This window comes from Ambystoma mexicanum, chromosome 5p, assembly GCF_040938575.1.
Source record: "Ambystoma mexicanum isolate Mex_15411 chromosome 5p, UKY_AmexF1_1, whole genome shotgun sequence".
Lineage (NCBI taxonomy): Eukaryota > Metazoa > Chordata > Amphibia > Caudata > Ambystomatidae > Ambystoma > Ambystoma mexicanum.
Window position 1 is genome coordinate 536,930,588 of NC_090930.1, and position 23,123 is coordinate 536,953,710.

Sequence of the window (23,123 nt, forward strand, 5' to 3'; positions counted from 1 at the left end):
GAACTTGCAACAGAACTTTTACAGAGCCTTACCTGAATAGTCAAGCTTACCTGAACTCCCATCAATCCTCAATCCAGTGAAGTAACTGGGTTTCAACGCGCCCCTGCATCAGAAGCAGGATGGAGAGCTCAACCTTCCTGACCCTAAGGTGAGACTTCACGGGGAATCATGGAAGGGTATCGTGGAGGGTTGGAAGAGAGTGGGAGGCTTGAGCATAACTCAGTCAGTAGGTAATACTCCCTTTTCACGCACGAGCCGGAGAAGCCAGCGTAGAGGGCCCTTCCTGTCCATCTTCAGAGTCCTGCGCTTCACCATTGAAGAAGCATCAGCACTCGAAGCCAGACCTGCACCTCCGTGGGAATCAGGTGAGCGTTACAGAACGCGAAGCCTACCCACAATTTCCCACCCGGGCGCTATGGAGACTTCCGAGACTGACCAGCTGGCCCAGCTTTTGGGGGAATTACGGGCAGAGGTACACTCAGCCCGCCAGGAGACTAACGCTCTCAAAAGAGAACTGATCTTATCCAAGGAAAGAACAGATGACCTAGCCTAAAGGTTATTACAGGCCCAGGCAGGGCACACTCCTTTACCTAATTCCGGAGACATTTCCACATCAATGGGTTTGAGTAACCCGGTACAAATTAATCTACCTGGACACATGCCTTTGGCCCCGCCTGAACGTTTTGTGGGGATCCCAAGAAATATGCCGTCTTTATGAACCAATGTCATTTACACTTTCTATGCAGACCCGGAGCCTTCCCTAATGACCAGACCAAGGTAGCCTTTATACTATTTTACCACAGTGGCAGTGCTGCCGATTGGTCTATTCCATTGGTAAATCAGGATGATCCCATTCTCCAGAATTTTCTGGGCTTCCAGGCCAGCATGGAAAGATTGTTAGCTCGACACTCTCAAGGACAGGCCCTTGATAACGAACTGCTATCCTTACGACAAGGTAATCAGGATCTTCTGTCCTACATAGCCACCTTTAACAGACTGGTTGTGGAAACTGGATGGCCAGAAAGCAAAAGGATCACATTGTTTCATCGAGGCCTGCGCGGGGAGCTTAAGGATGTTCTAGCTCAGATAGTAAACCCACCCTAGGTCTGCGCAGACTACATTGACTTGGTGGTTCAACTTGATCACAGACTTCAAAATAGAAAAGCAGATCGGTTCAAGTATGAAAACCGAGCACCGATCAAAACCCACGCTAACTCCAAGAGTACCGACGTATCTGAACCTACGCAAATCGGTGGTGTTAATGGACCATTAACGCAGAAAGAACGAAAGAGAAGGCGGCAAATGCAACTTTGTCTGTATAGCGGGACTTCCGGTCACTTTCTTCGAAATTGTCCAGTTAAACCACTTAAGAAGGTGGTTGGAGCTACTGATAACGAATTAGTGACACCTGATTCGGGAAACGACCTAGCCCGGCAAGCGTAGGGGTCCACTTGCCGAGCTTGAAAACTAACTCTTTGACCTCGCATTTTGTCATGCCAATGGTGCTCGTGGACCCAAAACAGCCTCAGCAGTTGCATGCTATAAAAGCATACATCGACAGTGAAGCTATTGGAAATTACATAGACCGTGAATTGGCTTCCAGGATTAAGCTTCCTCTCCACCCGAAAGTAACCCAAGATGTCATTACTACAGTAGATGGAACCGAAATAGCCTCAGGGCCTGTAACGCATTCCACTGTTGAAGTGACACTGGTGGGTCAGGATGGACATCGGGAAGCAATCGTGTTTGATGTGATCAAGGCCCCACAATTTCAAGTAATTCTTGGAATTCCTTGGTTAGAAACACATAATCCCAGAATTGACTGGCAAGCAAAGAAGATAAGTTTTCCTGATTGTGAACCAACTTGTAATCCAAGAAATCCAGCTATGGGTCTAGCCTCAGCAACTTCCACCCCTGTACAGCTACCGTCAGAATACCAAGAATTCCAAGACGTTTTTCAGAAAAAACAGGCTAACACGTTACCTCCCCATCGGTCTTATGATTGCCAAATCGATCTGGTACCCAATGCTCAACTACCTTGTAGTAGGATTTATGCTCTTACGGAACCTGAGAACCTGCATTTGCGTCAGTATTTAGATCAGTACCTAGCCAATGGTTTTATTCACCCGTCCAAGTCTCCTGTCTCTTCAGCTCTGTTCTTCGTGCCGAAAAAAGAAGGCGACCTTAGAACGTGTATAGACTATCGCGCCCTAAATCAAATAACGATTAGGAATCGTTATCCTCTGCCCTTGATCCCTGAGCTTATCGACCAGGTGAAAGACGCTTGTGTGTACACCAAGTTAGATCTCCAGGAGCTTATCACCTGGTGCGCATAAAAGAAGGCGACGAATGGAAGACTGCATTCCGCACCAAGTTTGGGCTCTTCGAATATCAGATGATGCCCTTCGGTTTGTGCAATGCACCTGCCGCCTTTCAGTACTTTATGAATGATGTTCTTTGGGAACTTATCGATGTCTGTGTCATTGTTTACATTGACGACATCCTGGTGTACTCTTCTTCAGAATATGATCACAGAAAACATGTTAGGGCAGTTCTTGAGAAACTGCGCCAGCACAGATTATTTGCAAAACTCGAAAAATGCGTTTTTCATACCACAGAAGTTGAGTTTCTCGGATTCATCCTGACACCTCAAGGAGTCCGAATGGACTCGCGAAAGGTGGACGCCATCCTCAAATGGCCATCTCCAAGCTCGGTGAAGGGAGTTCAGAGCATGCTCGGCTTTGCCAATTTCTATCGAAGATTCATCCCGGAATTTTCCCGAACAGTCCAACCCATCACCACTCTCCTAAAGAAAAACAACCGCTTCGAATGGACTCTTGAGGCCGAACAAGCCTTCCAGGACCTGAAAACCAAATTCACCTCTGCACCTGTATTGAAGCACCCGCACCCAGATCTCCCGTACATAGTGGAAACCGATGCATCCAGTTCGGCCATGGGAGCTGTCCTGTCGCAAAGAGACCCAAAAACTAACCAACTACACCCAGTGGCCTTTTGGTCCAGAAAATGTTCTCCTCCTGAAATCAACTACGCAATTACCGATAAAGAGTTACTGGCCATCAAATCTGCTTTCAAGGCTTGGTGTCACTACCTTCTCGGGGCAAGACACACCATCACCGTAATTACGGACCACAGAAACTTACAGTATTTAAAAACGGCCAAAGCTCAATCTTCACAACAACTCCGATGGGCTCTATTCTTTGCGGAATTTGATTTTGTAATTACCTATCGCCCTGGCTGCAAGAATGGAAAAGCGGACGCCTTATCCCGGATTGGCATGGAAGAACCTAATTCGAGCTTAGAACCTGTGCCCATCATACCTGAGCAAAGAATCTTAGGCTTAACTTCATCGCAAACTATTGAGGATATCCAAACGCAAGTAAAACAACTTCTAGACTCTTCAACCTTACTGGAATGGAGTCAAAAGGGTCCTCATTACACCGTTAAGGATGACTTACCCTACTTCCAGGAGCGGTTGTTTCTGCCAAGTAAAGAATTGCAAGAACTTGTTATTGCCCATCATCATGAATCTTTAATGGAAGGACACCCTGGTATCGCTAAAACAGAGGAAAAAATCAAACGCCACTTCTGGTGGCCTTCTTGGAGAAAAGACATAAAGTCTTTTGTACTGTTTTATGGAATTTGCGCCCAAAACAAGGCTCAAAAGAAAAGGCCAGCCGGCCTACTTCAACCCTTGGATATTCCACCGGCGCCATGGCACACCCTGTCAATGGACTTTATAACAGATCTGCCTCCTTGTGCTGGTTACAACACAATCCTTGTAATTGTGGACCTATTCTCCAAAATGGCCCACTTTATCCCTTTAAAGGGTTTGCCTTCAGCTTCCACCTTGGCCAAGGAATTCCTGGAGAATATAGTTCGCATACATGGTTTCCCTTCCATATTAGTCTCGGATCGTGGAAGTCAATTTATCTCACATTTTTGGAAGAAGTGTTGCCAACTAGCACAAATAGATGTGCGGTTATCCACCAGCCACCACCCCCAGACCGACGAACAAACCGAGAGAACCAATCAGACTCTCGAGCAATATCTTCGGTGCATGTTACACCAATCCGAGTTAAATTGGAAAGACATCCTTTGGATCGCAGAATATACATACAACAATTCAGTGCATTCTGGAACCGGACAAACCCCCTTTTATACTTTGTATGGTCACCATCCTCGGACCTCTGACCTAGATCCACCTCTGACCCTGGAAATGCCCGCAGTAAATCATCTGCATTCCACAATAACCCGAGCCTTCAAAGAAGCTGCAACTCATTTACAGCAAGCCAAGAAAAAGTATAAATAAAACACTGATTTGCACCGAAGTAAAACTCCTCCTTACCAAGTAGGAGACCAGGTATGGCTAGCAACTAAACATTTACCCCTCAAGGGCCCGCGAACCTTCAATCCCAGATTCATAGGACCTTATCCCATCAAAGCTATAATCAACCCAGTGGCCTTTAAACTGGATCTACCGTCCAACATGCGTATTCATCCAGTTTTTCATGCATCACTTTTGAAGCCAGTACAACCAGGAACCCGATTGTCCAAGCCTCCAGATCCAGTTCAAATTGAAGGGGAATTAGAATTCGAAGTTAAAGACATTTTAGACTCCAAGGTGTTAAAGTCGAAACTCTTCTATCTTGTTGACTGGAAGGGATATGGACCTCAGGAGAGATCGTGGGAGCCTAGTAACCATGTCCACGCACCTCGATTAGTACAAAGGTTTCACCGGAGATTTCTGAACAAGCCCAAACCCCCGGAGGGAAGAACCTTGGGAGGGGCCTTGAGGGGGGGTACTGTCATGATGCCTACCTCCAAGGAGCCAGGTCTGACCCAGCGACCCCAGAGGCAGGCATCATTTCCCCCAGGGGAGTGCCAGCGGGCCCAAGCTGGGGCCCTTTGGACGCAGTCCTGGCGCCTTAGGTGCCAGGCTCATGTTGGACCTCTGTCCTGGCGCCTTAGGCGCCAGGCTCATAAAGCTAGACATGTGTTCAAGTGTTTTAATGTGCACTTACCTGATGCAGACCATGCTGCCACATCCAGACCCTCTTGAGGCCTGAATGGAACTACTTTACCTGTGGGACTACTTTCCACCCGGGTGTGGTCGGGGAAGGATACATACCTGATCGGAGGAAGGATACACACTTGGGACTTCTTCCAAAGCTATTTAAACCACACCCGATCAGCAACTCATGCTTCGCGTTGTTCTGCTCCTCGCAGCTGGACGCTCACCGTGTCAGCTCCTGCATCTGGACTTCAGCCACGCCTGTCAGCATCCTGGGTCACCTGCAAAGGGAGACAAGAGACCTTACCAGCTAATTCTGCACCACAGAGACAACCGACGATCCTGAAAGGGAAGACATTATTTTTAAAAGCATTTCGTTACGATTGCTGCAGCGCTGCATTTCACTCACCTTTCCTGGGTTCCTCCATCTTCAGCAGCGATCATCCAGATACACAGCCACTTCCCAGAGCCTAGAGAAAAAGACAAGAATAAGAGGTGAGAGAAGGAAGGAAATAAGACTTACCTGTTGGGTCATTCCCATTTAATTTCGGGTCTTGCCGCTTCCAGGCATTATCCGGACCCCGGCCCCTATGGGGAAAAAAGACAAAGACATTGAATGAGCGTATGCAAAGACAGTTCCCGAGCGCTCATCCAGAACTAACCTGCCATTTACTGGAACTGGAACTGCACGTTTCACTTCGGGTCGGTGTCATATCTCCGGCATTCCGAACCCCGGCCCCTAAGGGGAAAAAAGACATAAGCATTAGCGCTTGCTGCAAAAAGACAATGAACATTATTATTAAGCTTGGACTTTTGAACTTGCAACAGAACTTTTACAGAGCCTTACCTGAATAGTGAAGCTTACCTGAACTCCCATCAATCCTCAATCCAGTGAAGTAACTGGGTTTCAACGCGCCGCTGCATCAGAAGCAGGATGGAGAGCTCATCCTTCCTGACACTAAGGTGAGACTTCACGGGGAATCGTGGAAGGGTATCGTGGAGGGTTGGAAGAGAGTGGGAGGCTTGAGCATAAGTCAGTCAGTAGGTAATACTCCCTTTTCACGCACGGGGGAATATTCCTGCGAGCCGGAGAAGCCAGCGTAGAGGTCCCTTCCTGTCCATCTTCAGAGTCCTGCGCTTCACCATTGAAGAAGCATCAGCACTCGAAGCCAGACCTGCGCCTCCGTGGGAATCAGGTGAGCATTACAGTTTTCCTTATGTACATTGTTTGGTCTTTGAATTTCTTTCACCACATTTTTTGTTCAATACATTTTTTCCCGTAGTTCAATGTGTGGTATTCTCTCATTGGTTTCATGCATGTCACAATGTGGGTTTTCACATTCACTGGCACCCATTGTGTTTGTGTGACGGACATGTGTTGATGTACATACATGCCATTTGTGTTGTTTCATGTAATGGGCATTTCAATGTGGGGTGTATGTTATGCTTGGTTGGTTATTTGGGCAGGGGAGGCGTGCCGTGGGATTTTGGTGGCCATGAGGGCCATTATTGTGGGTCATGTTGACATGTTGGGGGGACATGAGTGGGGGCCTGCTGGCAGGTGCCCCTCACTGCTGGGGGGTTGGGGTGCAGGGGGACATGAGTGGGACATGAGTGGGGGCCTGCTGGGGGTGGTAGTGAAGGGGGACATGAGTGGGGGCCTGCTGGGGGGTGGGGGTGCAGGGGGACATGAGTGGGGGCCTGCTGGCAGGTGCCCCTCACTGCTGGGGGGTGAGGGTGCAGGGGGACATGATTGGGGCATGATGGCAGGTGCCCCTCACTGCTGGGGTGTGGGGGTGCAGGGGGACATGAGTGGGACATGAGTGGGGGCCTGCTGGGGGGTGGGGGTGCAGGGGGACATGAGTGGGGCCCTGCTGGCAGGTGCCCCTCACTGCTGGGGGGTGGGGGTGCAGGGGGACATGAGTGGGACATGAGTGGGGACCTGCTGGGGGGTGGGGGTTAAGGGGGACATGAGTGGGACATGAGTGGGGGTCTTCTGGGGGGTGGAGTGCAGGTGGACATGAGTGGGAGATGAGTGGGGGCCTGCTGGCAGGTGCCCCTCACAGCTGGGGGGTGGGGGTGCAGGGGGACATGAGTGGGGGCCTGCTGGCAGGTGCCCCTCACTGCCGGGGGTGGGGGTGCAGGGGGACATGAGTGGGGGCCTGCTGGCAGGTGCCCCTCACTGCTGGGGGGTGGTGGTGCTGGGGGACATGAGTTGGTGATCATATTGCAAGGTGACATGTGGCTTGGCTGGGGGACATGCCCATGGTGGATGGGCTGCCTGAGGGACATGACTGCAGGGGCTGTGGAGGGGGTAGAGGGGACACCTGGGAGGACACACACTGCCAATTCACGTGTGGACTCCCCGCGCACCCCACTGGATACACGTACCCCGCTCTGACAGCGAAATCGCGTGTGAAACTTCACGCACACCCCCGAAATACACGTACCCTGCTCTGACAGCGAAATTGCGTGTGAAACTTCACGCGCACCCCTGAAATACATGTACCCCGCTCTGACAGCAAAACCGCGTGTTAAACTTCCCGCGAACCCCAGTAATACACGTACCCCACTCGCACATGGCCAATCGCATGTGAAACTTCCCACGCACCCCTGAAATATACGTACCCTGCTTGCACAGGGCCAATCGCGTGTGAAACCTACCGCGGACCCCCAAAATACATGTACCCCGCTCGCACAGGGACAATCGCATGTGAAACTTCCCGCGCACCCCTGAAATACACGTTCCACACTCGCACAGGGCCAATCGCGTGTGAAACTTCCCACGCACCCCCAAAATACACGTACCACGCTCGCACAAGGCCAATCGCATGTGAAACTTCCAGCGCATCCCCGAAATCCACGTACCACGCTTGCACAGGGCCAATCGCATGTGAAACTCCCCACGCGAGGGTGTACATGTATTCGGAGGGGTGCGCAGGGAGTTTTACAGGAGTTTTCGTGGTTGGGGGCTGTATGCTGGTCCAATGGCCTGTGCACCATGTACGGGATTTGTGCGCTGTGCGTGGCGCAGGGGGGTCTTGGGAGTGTAACTGGTGCTGCTGCTGGGTCGCTGCGCCACTCTGCGCCATGGCTGGTTTTGGATGTTGAAATCCATGAATACGCTGTGCGCGGAAATGGATTTTAGCGCACGCGGCTGGTGCAGACTGTCGCACGCGCCCACTGTGCACCAGCCGCGTGCGCCACTTGTGCTCTGGATTCTATGAATTACCCTGTTAATTTTAATAGATCAGCAGTCAGCTTGGTAAACTCACAGGGTGAACACCAGTCTTGATTGGGTGCAAAGTGGAACATAAGGATAGCAACTGCTAAAGTAAGCTACCCCCAACTGATGCAAATGTGAATGCAGGGGGGTATTACAGGAACTTTGCACTGGTGCAAGTGCAATTAACACTATTGCAAAAATCACCGTAGTGCAAAAAAACGTATTTTTCCAAGCATGTTTCCACCAAGACAAAGGACTAAGGCAATAGTTATTTTGTGAAAAACAAGCAAACAAAAGACAGAATACTACCGAATGCTTGTGGACAATGATTACTCAAAATGTCTTTTTTTTTTTAGTATCTTATAATTTGCTAACCGCATCTTGATGGTGTCATTTAATTATTTCTTCGCCTCGAACTGGGGATATGACTTTGCAGGGCCAGACCTATAAAGAAGGAAAGGGTATGACTTTGAAATCATTTTGCTTTAAAGGAGAAACTAATTATGCAGCCTAAGTAAGCGGCTCTGACAAACTACTTTATGAATTAATTATTTTTGCAGTGAAGTGGTTAATGAACATAAATTGACCGAGAAAGCACTTATTCCTGTGAGCTGTTTTCGGGAACAAACACAACCAGATAAAGGAGAACTAGGCTTTCATCTGTGTGTGTTTCGAATCAATCAGATTCGCAAAGATAAAATAGAAGATGTCCATTGGCGAATAAAGTAGATATTCCTCTGTTTACTTAACAACCAAACAAATGTTGTCTAAAGGTATTGGAATTTCCAGAACCATCTTGATACAATTGAATCAAAGGACCATTTAGTCTAATGAGCATGATGATTAAATCATTTACTCACAGATCAAAGGAGATTTTAATTATGTAAACGAGTTGTTCAGAAACATAAAATGTTCCATTAAGCTTCACAATTAATACATGCAATATTTATGAGCTCACATTCTTTTTCCTTGTTAAAAATTGATTGTTCCCATTTAAAAAGTTTCACTCGATTCCCTGATTAAGAATTATAAAAAAAAGCAGCATTATTTCAAGATTCAACAGTAACAGTCATGCACTATTTTTTAGTTGGTTTTATCTTTTCGTATCCTTTTCTTATTTATTTTTTATTTTTTTTGCTGTTGCGGTGCGCATCCTGCCAACAGATGTTCATTATGCACACAGAAATACTGCATTCGTGAATGTATTCGTGCACAGCGTGATCACTCGCTGGAGGATGTCATTGAGGGCTCCGAGTGAACACAGTCTAAGAAAGCCATTCCTCAAAGATTAGACACAACCTCTGGTTGTCCTTCAGCTAATGCTCGCGCGGTGTCTTCGTAATCAATAAGACAGCAGCGAGCAACAATGACTGCAATATGAATGAAGAAAGAAACATGTATACACACAGACGTTCCTCAATACCTCAAAAGGACCATTTTGCAGCAATCTGTTTCAATGGGGCAAAAATACTGGCAACCATTTAATGAGGGTTCCCTTCAGCATTCGGTAGGTGCAGTGTCAGAAAGGGCGTCTACAAAGTGTTTCACAACAGAGAAACAATTAAAAGGTAAGCGATAGGACGCAGCTCGCAGGCCGGGCAAGCCATCATTTATGGGCAGCTGACATTTTACAAGGCAAGCAGCTCAAGTGAATGGAAGTCTTGATGCCTCTAAATAATCATAACACATTGGAGTACAGTAGTGTGGAAACCAATTACTTAGGAATGATGAATGTAACTCGTTTCTGTCGCAGCCATCTTGCTCCACACTGGTGCCAAGAATATACTTGTAGTGACTTTGAATCTGACACACTGGATAAATGTTACACAAGTATCAACTCCGAGAGTATTAATTCAACATTGTTTGGTTTGGGTAGTATAGGGAGCACAACATGATACTTTTCTAAATAAAATAATAAAGTAGCAGTTGAATAGGATGACTAATTCGACACGTGGAAACAGACACCTAACTGGACGTCCTTTTCCTGGCATGTTACATGTGCTTTTTTGTCCAAAGTTTACATTCACTAATAGGCATTTTTAAATATTTAAGGCAAAATCGTACACGCATGCCAGTGGCTTCCGGGGGCAAACCAAAGAGAGGCATAGCCATATGATAGAAGGTTGTTGAGCAATTGCTTAAATGGTAAACACGTACATTGGCGACGTTCCTGCAACAAATGTTGCAGCGAGTTTGGTAAATCACACTCAGAAGTGGCTGGAATTTGACAAATTTAGCAAAATCAAATAGCAATAAATAAAGAAAGCGAAGCTTAATTCTAGTTCAAGATGTCTTCCCTGGACCAAGAAATGGGTGGTGCATCACTCGACTGAAGTAGCATCAGGTGTTCAATGATTTGAATGTCCATTTTGGCTTTGCACTAGGTTAAGTTAACACTGCCACTGAAGGGGGCAGGGCAACTGAGACTGATGCCGAATATGAGAGCTCAGTGAATTTTGATTTGGTAATTTCACCTCTTCTTACTGTTTCTGAAAGAAATGGAAATAAAGACGAAGCCAAAAATAGACTGTATGCGCATCTACAATTTCAATAGTCCGTCTTATGCAAGATCAAAGAGCTTTGAGCAGTGAGCGCTCAACCCACTAAGCTATCTTATCAGCGGTATATAAATAACAAATCTTTATCATTACTACAACTCCAAAAGACCTTTTAAAATGGTAGGTCAACACCACAAAAATAAATATCGAACTAGATACATTTTTGAAAATAATGAAATATGTCCATGTTTTGATTTAATGCATATCAGTGTAAATTACACAATAATTGTTTATATGTATGTTTGTGCTTTATATAGTGCTGACCTAGCTAGAAAGCACTGGAGCGCAGAACAATAAAGGGAATGTAATATAATGGGGGAGGGGGGTGTCTTGCCAGTCTGTGGTTTTCATTTGTCAGTGTTCATTGAAGAGCAGGGTCTTCAGATCTTTCCTGAATCACAGGAGGGAGGGAGCCACCCTCATGGTAATTGGAAGGTTGTTCCAGATGTGGGAGCATAGCAGGAGTATGCTTGTTTTCTGGGATTCTCCTTCTTGTACTTCTTGGATACCAGTGTGAGGATATCATGGCACCTGGTGTTAAATTGGTCTCCTGAAATGGTGATCATTTCAGCTATGCAGGATTGCATCTTCGACATTAGAGCTTTGTAGGTGATGCAGGCTATCTTGAAGGTGATGCAGTTTAAAGGGATAACCAGTGTAGTAACTTGAGGGTGGGAGAAAATTGGTTGAATTTGTTCAGTCTTGCAATGAGACATGCTATGGCATGCAGGACAGCTTTCAGGTGGGGCAGAGTAATTGTTGGGACACCTGCCAGGAAAGCAGTGCCACCACCCAGGTGGGAAATCTCCAGGGCTTGGGCATTGCAGAGTTGAATGGTTTAATTCATTGTGGTAGTGAGAGCTAATTACCTGCTCTTTTTTGCTGAGGATGCAATTGAAGGTGAAGCTGGGGGGTTGTGCCCTAGGGGTGAGTTGGGTGAAGACATCTTTCACAATCCATCTATGTCAACCCATTTTTAACTTCAGTATTTTTTGGTAGGGTTGACTTTCAGTGAATTATTATAAAAACATTTGAAAATGCTGGGTTAATGGGGTATCTTGCTTTCCCTTAATTATATGTGATTTGTAGGGAAATCTAAATCAAAGAAAAGATGCAGAGCAATGTGCTATTTTAAAACCAAACATATAAGCTGCCCATCAAAATATAGTAACAAGCCCGAGATAAACATCTCAAGTACAACAAAATATTCTGCAACTCTTATTAAAATGGAGAACTGATGAATCCGAAGTGAAAATCACCACATTGTAAAAGGACAGAGAGATCCCGATTTGCATTTTCTACTGCTGTGTGTGTGTTCATTTTCCCTTGCAGAAAACAGTGTCATGGTTATGAAACCTGCAGATGTTGAAAATGTGAACCTTGGATGGAAGCTTGATAGGCCAGGTGATGGATAAACTGCTGTGCTTTTGGTGAAAATATAAAATGTAGGCACACAGAAAAATATAACTTTAAAAGTGCCAAAAAAAAGGGGGGGATGGTTATGCGAGATCTGCCAGGACCTGAAAACTACAAGGAACAATGCTGCATTGGATTCATATTTCTGGTGATATCTCTGAGAAGGATCTTCAACTTGAAATTCTCTATTTTGTGGTCCATTTTGTCTGATGTGACTTTTTCTGTATGAAAATTAGGAAAATCTGATTTTGTTGTACAGACACGCTACACGCCTGTGTGTAATATCCTAGCATCTGCAGTGATGAGCCCATTACTTTGAGATGGGAAAATAATTTGTCCATAAATGTAAAAGTGAGTTAAATGGAAAAATATGTATCTCAGAAACCGTTTGTAATATCATGATAAAAATTGGGTTGTTTGATTTGTGTCAGAGAGAGAAATTTGGTAAGCCAATTAGCAAAGTGGTCATATGCGTGTTATTTACTATTTCAGAATGTTACAATGTTTAATGCAAGAAATGCCTGGGATGACATCACACTAAATGGGAGGGAAACCGGGTTTAGAAGTTACTCCCATCATACTCCCCCCTTCCTTAATATGACCAATGACCTCAAACGGGTATGTCTATTGTGATATCACTTTTGGAACACTGGGTCCAATCAAATTCATTTACCAATTAGATTGGGGAAAGTATAGACACCTCAAAATGGAGGGGTTACTGTTCTATAAAAGGTGTAACACACACTCACTAGGGGGGAGACTGACAGATTTGCTCCCTCACTGATGGAAAGGAAGAAGACAAATTGATAACAACAAGAAACAGAAGGAATAGATTTTACTCCTTTTGGATCCATTGATGGATTATTGTCAGAGACTGTAAGCAAGTCCGACCAGGAGTTAAAGCCCCAGGCCTTCCTCAGTGGAAGAAATAGCAGGCACGCAGGTGTGTTACAAACGTCTCTATAACTGTAGCTTTGAAAACTTAAGTGACAAGTGTGTTGATTGTTTTTCATCATTGCTTTCGAATTTAATGGACATGCATCTTATTTATCTTTAAATTCATTCAACTATTTATATTTGGTTAATAAATATACCTTCTTGGCAACCCTTTGTGTATCTTGTCCTGAAAGCGGAGAAAAGCTGTAAGGAATCAGTGTTATTAAATCGGGGGTCCCAGATTCATGAAAATAGGTTTATTAAATAAAGGAAAATGTTGAGCTCCTGTTTTGGGGTGGGTGGTGAGTTCACGAGAATAAGATGTTGCTCAGTTAAAACATCTGACAGAAATGGAAGTCCCACCGAGATATGATTTTTGGGGAAACTATTGTCATTGCAACAGAGACCTTTTAATTTGTGCCAAGCTCACAAATGTGCGTGGAACCTTTGTGTTACAGTGAATTGTATGATATTGATAATGCAGCCACCCAAGGAAGTACTAAGGTGTGCAGAGATTGAAGTGGAGATTGTTACATATACAATTATTAAGGATTGAATTGGAGTTGTAAGTGATTAAGTGACAGAAGTAAAATAGGACTGTGCTTAGAGAGGCACAACTTCACCCTCTCCTTCTCGCCACACTTCTCTGATGTTTCTAAGAAGTCACACTATCAGATTCACCACCTCAGGGGTATTCTTCCTTTTCTCACTTTCCCCCAGAAGCTCACTGTCTCCAGAGGCCTGGTCCTCGCTAGACTGGACTACTGCAAAAGCCTCTTTCAAAATCTGCCTCCCTTTACTCTTCACCCTTTTCAACTTATCCAGACCAGAACTGCAAGACTTGTCCTTGGCCGCAAGCCCAGGGATTGTATCTATCCAGACCTGTAATCTCTCCACTGGTTCCCTGTTGTTGCAAGGATCAAGTTCAAGACCCTCTGCATTGTCCACAAGGCTTCCTTGGGCCAGGGACCACCCTATATCTAACTTTCTCTTGCTAAACATCTTCCTCCTCAAGCCCTCTGCTCATCCAACCTCCAACTCTATGAGGGTCAGGCACTTCTCCAGGCAGAAAGTAGGGTGTAGATCTTTGTCTTCAGCTGGGGCCTCCCTCTGAAACAGCCTCCCTGCCTCTCTCAAACTTGAGCAGGAACCTTCTTTTTTGCTTCCACTTTCTCTCTCCCTCTCTCATGCTGATGTCCCTGTCTGCTGCGCACTCGGGTTACCTAGCCACCCACTGAATTTACGGGTTCATGTTCCTGCATGACCAGTGTCCCCTGCACTGCCTCCAGGCCTCCCACACACTTTAGGGACTGTATATGCAGAATTACATGATTGTGCTGAAGAACATTGTCTCGAGGATGAAAGTCTAACCACCCATAACAATAAAGATGCATACCTAGCATCCCACACGAGGTATGTGAAGAAAACATGTGTGAGGGGTTATACAGAGTTTATGTGGATGGGTGTTCATACCATAGTACAAAAGAAGGGGAGAAATAATTGGTTCTTAGAATTGGAAATGCTTGGGTAAATTATCTCCTAGAGCCCTCTGCTGGTAAGAAAATAGATCCCCGAAGTAGCCAGGTGGCAGAGATGATGGCAATTTATCAAGCCGGCCTCACTGTCGTGAACCCCACCAACTCACAGAACTTGTGATTATCACTGATTCTGATTATGTGCAAAATGGGCTTGTGGAACACTTTATCAATTTGAAAAACAGAGGCATGATATGTGCAAATAGTACACTGTTAAAGCACGGTAGATTGATCAAGAGTATTGATGATCTGGTGATGTCTAATGAAATGATCATCTATTGGAAAAACATCAAAGGTCATTCCAAGATAGAGGGTCCTAATACAACTGGAAATGATTTGGCTGATCAATTGGCCAAAACAGTTGCTCTATAGGGGGAATTCTTCAATACGGAGCACCTCCTGGGAGAAATCAAGGTCACAGCAGTAGCTACATTACAAATTTGCACTGACAGTTAACATACAGATGCTCAGTGGAGTAGAGAGGCTCCTGATGCAGATTTGATCACTGCTCAAAAAGAGGATCACCATTATTGGGAAATTCTATGAGTACTTGGAAAATCCAGTCATATTTCCTCTGGTAGAATCAGACTATAAAGGAAGGGAAGATCTTTGCATTTTGATGACATTTCAGAATATGTTTAAGATTCAAGACAGGCTATTGGTGAGGAAGCCCTAATCTGGGTATGACCAGTGGATGGTACCTACTTCTTTTCAAAGTCTGATGCTGGACCATGACAATGACACGGCCACTGCCAGTCATAGGTGGATTTCAAAAGACCCCTGAGATACTGGTAGAAGTTGTTTACTGACCACACGTGGGCCAGGATCTCAATAAATATCTAAAGGGATGTCTTGTGTGTGTTTAGTTCCAACCAAGTTCTCCCACGCACAGAGCTCTTTTACAGAAAAAAGGAATGACATTACCATGCTCGGATTTGCAAGTCAGCTTCCTTGGACCAGTAACCCGTTCCTCCAGAGAGAACAAATAAATGTTGATGTTGACATGCCTCTTAACAAAGTGGATTGAGTGCCCTCCTGCCCCAAATTGTAAGGTAGAGACAGCTGTAACTTCTTTGATCAACCACATCTTTTCTCATTTCAATCTTCCCCAAAGGATTGAGTCCAATCATGGTAGTCATTTTATCAGTGAGGTGATGATAAAAATGTGGGACATTTTAAGAGTGAAAATTAAACTCTGCATTGCCTATCGTCTAGCATTGAGCGGGGTGTGGAGAAATACAATAAAACAATTGTGAGTATCTTGAAGAGGTTTGTGGTTGATTCTGGACCAAGTTGGGACATCTGATTGTCTCTTGTTCTGATGCCCATTTGAGCCACACCTTCTTCTGCCTCCAGATGTCTCCATTTGAGCTGATTACTGGATAATAAGAATGGTAGTACCTCAACATCTGCTTTACCGAACTCAGGAGCGGATGTTGATAAATGCCTCAACTACTCACAAATACATTGAGAACTTGAGGACGCATCTACAGCAGGCTTTTGCATCTGCCCAACACAATCAGGAGAAGTCTGTTGAAGGGATGAAGATGTATTACGACCTCAGAACAACAAAATGGGAGTATGAGGTAGGTTCATCTATATAATTTTCAGAGAAGCTAGCTAAGGAGAAGACCTTTTTATCTTCTTGCGAGGGGATTTTATTATTGATACATTTTCTGTTGTCCCCTATAAGATCTGAATCCCAAAAGGACATATGGTGGAGAAAAAAATTGGTTCACATCAATCAGTTGAAAAGCTGTCACCTACGACCAGCTTTGAGAATGATTGAGGAGCCATCGGAAGTTAGGTCTGAAGAAAATGATGAATAATGAAATTGAAAGAAAAGAAAAAGCAAAAGGAGTCACAAAGAAAATTAGCGGGTAATAATAAAATTAGCATGCAAGAGAATGAATGATGAAATATTAGTATTAATTAATGAGTAATACAAAAATACAATGTGTCTCTATGTGTTAACAAACCAGTCTTTCTACCCCTCTCTGTAGTTCATTAAAAGAAGAATTATTTCCAGGACCTGTGGGCTGGGTAAAGGGACCCAACAAGGAACAAAATGCAAAAACAACAGAGAGTGTAGAACATTCAGTTGGAAAAGACGACTTCTATCATTCCTCATGTGGAAGGTAACAGTGCAGGAAAACACTCATACAAAGTTGGCCCTGAAGAAGTAAGGGTTGGATCAACTCCCTTGTCCTCCCCTGTTGCTACAGCAAGGAGTAAGAGCAATGGGTGGATTTGCAGGGAAATAAAATTTAATGAAAAGATGCAGAGCAACATGCTATTTTAAAAACAAACATGTACCCCGCGCTCTGTAAACAGCATTTGAAAAGGACAGGTGCAATAGTACTTTCACATCAAAATATAGTGAAAAGGTTCGAGATAAACATCTCAAGTAGAAGAAAATATCCTGCAACTCTTATTAAAATGGAGAGCTAATGACTCCAATGAGAAAATCTCCACATTGTAAAATGACAAGGGAAAAATTTGTTTTGCATTTTCTACTGCTGTGTATGTATATTTTTTCTTGCAAAAATCATGGGTCGAGGTTATGAAACATAAAAGGGGCCAGATTACAGAAAATTACACTTGTGAAAGTGCAAAGTTTGCATGGTATTACCACTAGGGCAAAGTTTGCTCCATTTTTTTAAAACACTGGGGCACATTAAAAAAACCATTGCACCTCAGCAAGTGCAGTTTGGCATATTAATTGCTCTTGTGCAATAAAGATGCATGTTCACTTCATTTTTGCACCAGGGCAAAGTTTGTCCTAGTGCCAATATGGAATGGTATTAGCACTAGGGCAAACTTTGCCCTGATGCAAAAATGCATCAAAAATGTATCTTTTTTGCACTAGGACAATGTTAGCCCTGGTGCTGTTAACAGGCCAAACTGCACTTGTTGAGGTGCAATGGTTTTTTAATGTGTCTCAGTGTTTTTCTTAAATAGGGCAAACTTTGTACTGGTGCAAAGTTTCTGTAATCTGGCCCCTGATGTTGAAAATGCAGACCGTTGATGGGAGTTTGATAGGCCAGGCAATGGATAAACTGCTGTGTTTTTGGTGGACATGTAAAATCTAGGGGCACAGAAAAATGTAACTTTAAAAGTGGCAAAACCAATCGAATCAAACATCAGCTATAGGATTGAACTTTGATATCTTTGGTTCTGTTCATTTCAACTTCCCTAGCCCGGCTAACTATCACCCTATCTCCACCACCCCCTGAATGGGTAAACTGCTGTAAAAGTATGTCACTCCCAAACTGACACTTCAAACTGAGCTCATTGGTTGCCTCCATGACCATCAATCTGGATTCTGGGCATCCAGAGGCACGGAAACTGCTCTCCTGAACACCTGTGAAGTCATGCTCATAAATCTTGACTCTAACTGTCCTGCTGTTCTCATTCTTCTTGATCTCCCATATGCTTTTTATACGGTCAACCATTCTATTTTCATAAAATGGTTCTGCGATACCCTTAGCATCAGGGACTTAGCCCTGGATTGGCTAACCTCTCTCCTCGCTAACCCCTCTGAGTAGCAGCTGGGCCTTTTCTCCTCCACCACGTCTCTCTCCACCTGTGGTATCCCCCAAGGCTATCCTTTCACCATGGCTCTTCAACATCTGCCTCGCTCCTCTTGCTCACCTGCTCTCCTCGTCTCCTCATTTTCAGTGTTATGCTGATGACACACAGCTTTCCTCCAAACTTCCCTCTACTACCTCCTCCTCCTCCACTCTCAACCGTGATTGTCTGAGCACCATCCAGGCATGGTGTGTGGCTAACGACCTCTGTCTTAATGCCAACAAGAGGGAGATCCTGCTTATTGGGACACCTGTACCCTGCTTCCCTCCTACCCTCTGGCCACCTTCCTTGGGCCCTCTACCTACACCTTCCCATGAGGCCAAAAACCTCTGGGTCATGTTTCACTACTCTCATTCCTTTACCCCTCACATCTTAGACCTTGCCAAGAATGGCCACTTCCAGCTTCACCTCATTAGAGGCATTCTCCCTTTCCTCACCTTTCCCTAGAAGCTCAATGTTTCCAGAGAGCTGGTCTTCTCTAGGCTGGACTGCTGCAACAACCTCTTCCTCAATCTCCCCTTTTCCTTCCTTCACCTCTTCAGCTAATCCAGAATAGGAGTGCAAGACTTATCCTTGGCCTCAAGCCCAGGGACTGCATTTCTCCAGCCCTAAGATCTCTCCTCTGACTTCCGGTGGCTTCAAGGATCAAATTCAAGACCCTCTGCATCATCCACAAGGCTTTCTGGGGCCTGGGACTGTGCCATCTCCAACTTTCTCTCCCTAAATACTTCCCTTCTAGAGCCCTCTGCTCCATTAACTCCAACTCTTTGCTTGTCAAACAATTCTACAAACAGAGAATGGGGACAGGTCTCTCTCTTCGGATGGGGCCTCTCTTTGAAACAGCCTCCCTGTCCCTCCTAGACCTAAGCCAGACCTCCTTAAGTTCTGGAAACTTCTCAAACTCTGCTTTTCTCTACCTCTTTTCCTCTCTCCCTTCCCTGCTAATCACCCCACAACTGCTGAGACTGGCGGACTGGACCTTTATGCATCTCACAGGTTTGCAGGCTCCTGCCCAGCTGACAGCAGCACCCCCACAGCACTGCCCTTGTGGGCCACCCACCTGGTGGCTGTGTTCACCCCACCTTTGGGATGCCTCTGCCCCTGCACTTAGCCACTGGTATCCTCCCCTTGCCCCCCTCTGCACTTTTCTCCCAGGCTCTCACCAGCACTTGCTTGTACCTTGCTCCCTAATTACCCTCCCCTATCTCCTGCACTTCTCACCACTGCACTTGCATATCTGAATATCACAAAGCCTAGTAGGACCACGATTGTATATTCACTGTCTTTTGCCATTATTACTTACTCCCCTTGTTCCCTCCCCACTTTGTGTTGTGGTGCCACTATTGTGTTGTGTAGGCCACTAACAAATGCTCAATAAATGAAAATAAATAAATTACATGTTTTGATTTGATTTGATTGATTTGAGTTTTATATTTCTAACATGCCAAGCAGAAAACTGCATCTGGGCGCAGATTGAACTGAATTCAGGTGGAATAGCTTGCCTGCTTTAGAGTTACCACAGAATTATTTAAATAGATGGGTTTTCAATTGTATCCGAAAACCTGACAGTGTATTCATTTTCTGAAAATGTTGTGGAAGGGAGTTCCAGGCATGAGGGCCAAGATAAGAAAACTGTCTGTCTCCCCAGGTATTATATGTGAAGACAGATCCCATGCTTTCCCAAGGTGGGAGTCCTTTAGCTTGACCCAGAATTATAATGATGGTCCTGGGACTAGTTCCGGGGGAGGCCATAATTGCTATCAATTCTAAGGCACATTTTTATGGGCTGTATCTGTTTGTGTTGGGCTTAAAATATTGACAAAATAATGGGAGTTCAGCTTGGCTAGCTAATCTGTTTTGCCTAATCTGATCTCCCAGGTCTCTAGTGGAGGAAGGAACTGACCTTCAAAGAAAAAAGGGAAGGTTATTGAAAAGATTGCAGACACTGGTTCAGGTAAGGAGTGTATTTATTCAAGCCTGTGGAGTGCAGCAGAGAGCTGCTAGTGCAAAGCCCAACAGCTGACCCTTACATAATGTTGGGTCTGGCCGTCAACAAACTTAGAAAAAGAACCAAGAACACAACATCTCTTCACCACGCATGAAAAACTAAACACTCTAACAAATGAGAAAGGAGAGTTATGGAAGAAATAAAAGAAAATGCAGGGAATAAAAAAGAAGATAATTTAAAAAGTCCAGTGACAAGCAACAATAAAAGCAACAATAACCATGAGAAACCCTGCTACACAAAATCAAAGCATTGATAACTTGTTCTCAGTCAAAATCCTTGAAATGAGTGGGAATCTTCCTCACTCTCCCACTCTCTCTCTGTAGTCTATGAAATGAGCAGGAAACATCCTCACTCTCCTGCCTATCCTGGCCCTTATACCATACCATATTAATCCTCTCTACCTACACTGTAACCACCCTCACAACACCCTCTTTGTAAGGTAGCAGTCTACCCATCAACCAAACTTCACCACCTTCAACCACAGCCACACATTTCCTCACAGCATTGATCTTGGCAAAATAGACCACAGGGAACAACCACGCTGTGCCTTCTACTCGCTGAATGATTCCCTTCTGCAACAAAGCGTCCAGTTTACTTCCTCAGTCTCCCCAATTCAGCCGTGAACACCTCAGGAAATTCTGCTGCCCACTTGTCCTCCATTTCCACTACCATTACGGGTTCTTTAAGGTTGGCCAGAATCCGGATGCCCAGGCTAGATTGATCATCCCAACCAAGCAGGGATGGTCCCAACCAAGCTGGGATGATCCCTTTAATTCACCACATAAACATCAGCAAATCACTGTGAAGAATCCTATGGCTCCCTCGCTGAAACGCTGCCTTAATTCTCGTAATAGATGGCCTGAAAGGCAGTTGCTTCCTGATTCTGAAGCTGGGGGTGGTGCACTGCAGGAGGATCACATGGGAGGAGACGGGGCCCATGGTGGTGAGGAGATCCTGTGGGATGAGACACAGTATTTGTCCTCTGAAAGGAAGTGCTTATCTGGGTTGCCAAAACAGATGATGACATATTGCAATTAAATGCGTCCCTGATTCACATGCTAGATATTTAACACGAGGTACACGCTCTGTCAAATATGAGCAACCATTGTTGATAAAAAGATGTTTTAAGAATAAATACCCTCCATGCCCCCTAAGGTATAACATAAAAGGATATAGATAAAATGCCTTAAATCAGATGTCTTGCTCTGTAGTAACCAGTTCTAACAGCCCATCCTTTAATGAATTTAAGAGAAATACATGTATCCTTAAAATTAACTCAGAAATTGAAAGGATTAACTTTACTGAAAGGACTACAAATCCCATAATCCCAGAAGTACTGGGATGAGGAAGCGGGTGAAGAAGTCAGATGTAGCACTGGTTAGCCTTTTAAGCCTAACAGCCTACACCTGAAGGCATCTGGGAAGCATAAAAGGTCTCCTTAGGTGCAGGAAATTAGAAGGATTGGAAGGAGCTGAAACTGAGACTGGAATGTGAGCTGTGGCAGTAGTAGCAAAAGGAAAAGGCACGAGGTTGGCAAACCAAGCAGGAGGGAGAGAACAAGCAGAGGGTCCTGTTTCCCCAAACCCTGAAGTGCAGAGGCTGCACAGCGGAAGACATGCAGCAAAGCTGTCTTTCTCCATGTGAGCCTAATTGCTGTGGCTGCTGACCTGTGAACGTGCAGGAGACTGAAGCAAGAAGCAATAGTCAAGCTGTAAGTCTCTGGAGCAAGAGGGGCTCCCTGAACATGTGGCTGGGCCAGAGGCGCCTTTATTGGAGATGGATGCGGGTCCCCAGTGAGCCAGAAGCAGTAAATATTGTGGCATAAGACGGGAAAGCTCTGCAACCCGCAGAACAAGTGTTTGAAAAGCCGGTGAGCGCTAGCGCAGCATTCTAACACATTGCACAAGTATTGCAGGCAACAGTATCCAGCTCCCTGTTAACACACGTAAAACTTTAAGCAAGTAGAAGTTGATTGTTGCATCTAAAACTATATAAACAATGGAAATGTAGCACTTGCGTGTAACGTAAAAGGCTTTTTACATACGTAGGAAGTTAACGTTGCTCAAGCCGATTGTTCAATTGTAAAAGACTGTTATTTCTTGAAGGAGTGGTTGTGTGTCCCTAATTAAGGTGAGGGGACTGTGTGGTTTAATCAAAGGCCCAAACAAACATAATTGAAAGGCCCACTGGAAAAATGACCTGCCAACCTTAATAAAAACTTCACTCTGAAAATTGACATATTAAGGCAGACAATATGGTTTCTGCAAGAAACATAAGGAAGTGTTATGTGAATGGCCAAGCATTGGAAATCGAAAGGCATATCTTTCATTACAAATGGAATGGTCGAATTGAAAAGCAGCCTTTTAAATCACAGTTTAGAAGACATTCAAAGGCCCCTTTTACATGAAAAGCAGGATTTGCAAACACTGACACTAAAATGGTGAAGAGAGGGTCCCAGGAGTACCCCTCCTCACCCCCATGAACATGACAGGCCAAAGAGCTAGAAATGCTCGAAGTCACTCACCCTTTTTCGGACAGGTCCCAAGTGCACCACTGGCTAGCACATATATAGAAAGGTATCCCCTCAGACATCCATTCCAACCTTATCCAGTGCAGATCCTTCCAGATCCAGAGAACCCGATGGAGATCGCAGACCTAAACAATATAATGGACTGCATTGATTAAGCACCAGGAAGCCACTGTGCTGATGTCACTGGTGATGCCACGACATAGCAGTTCTAGCCATGAAGCATACTCTCAGTCCTGCACCGTATTACACGAACACATATTCGCATGCACGAATAACATGCTTACACAATTC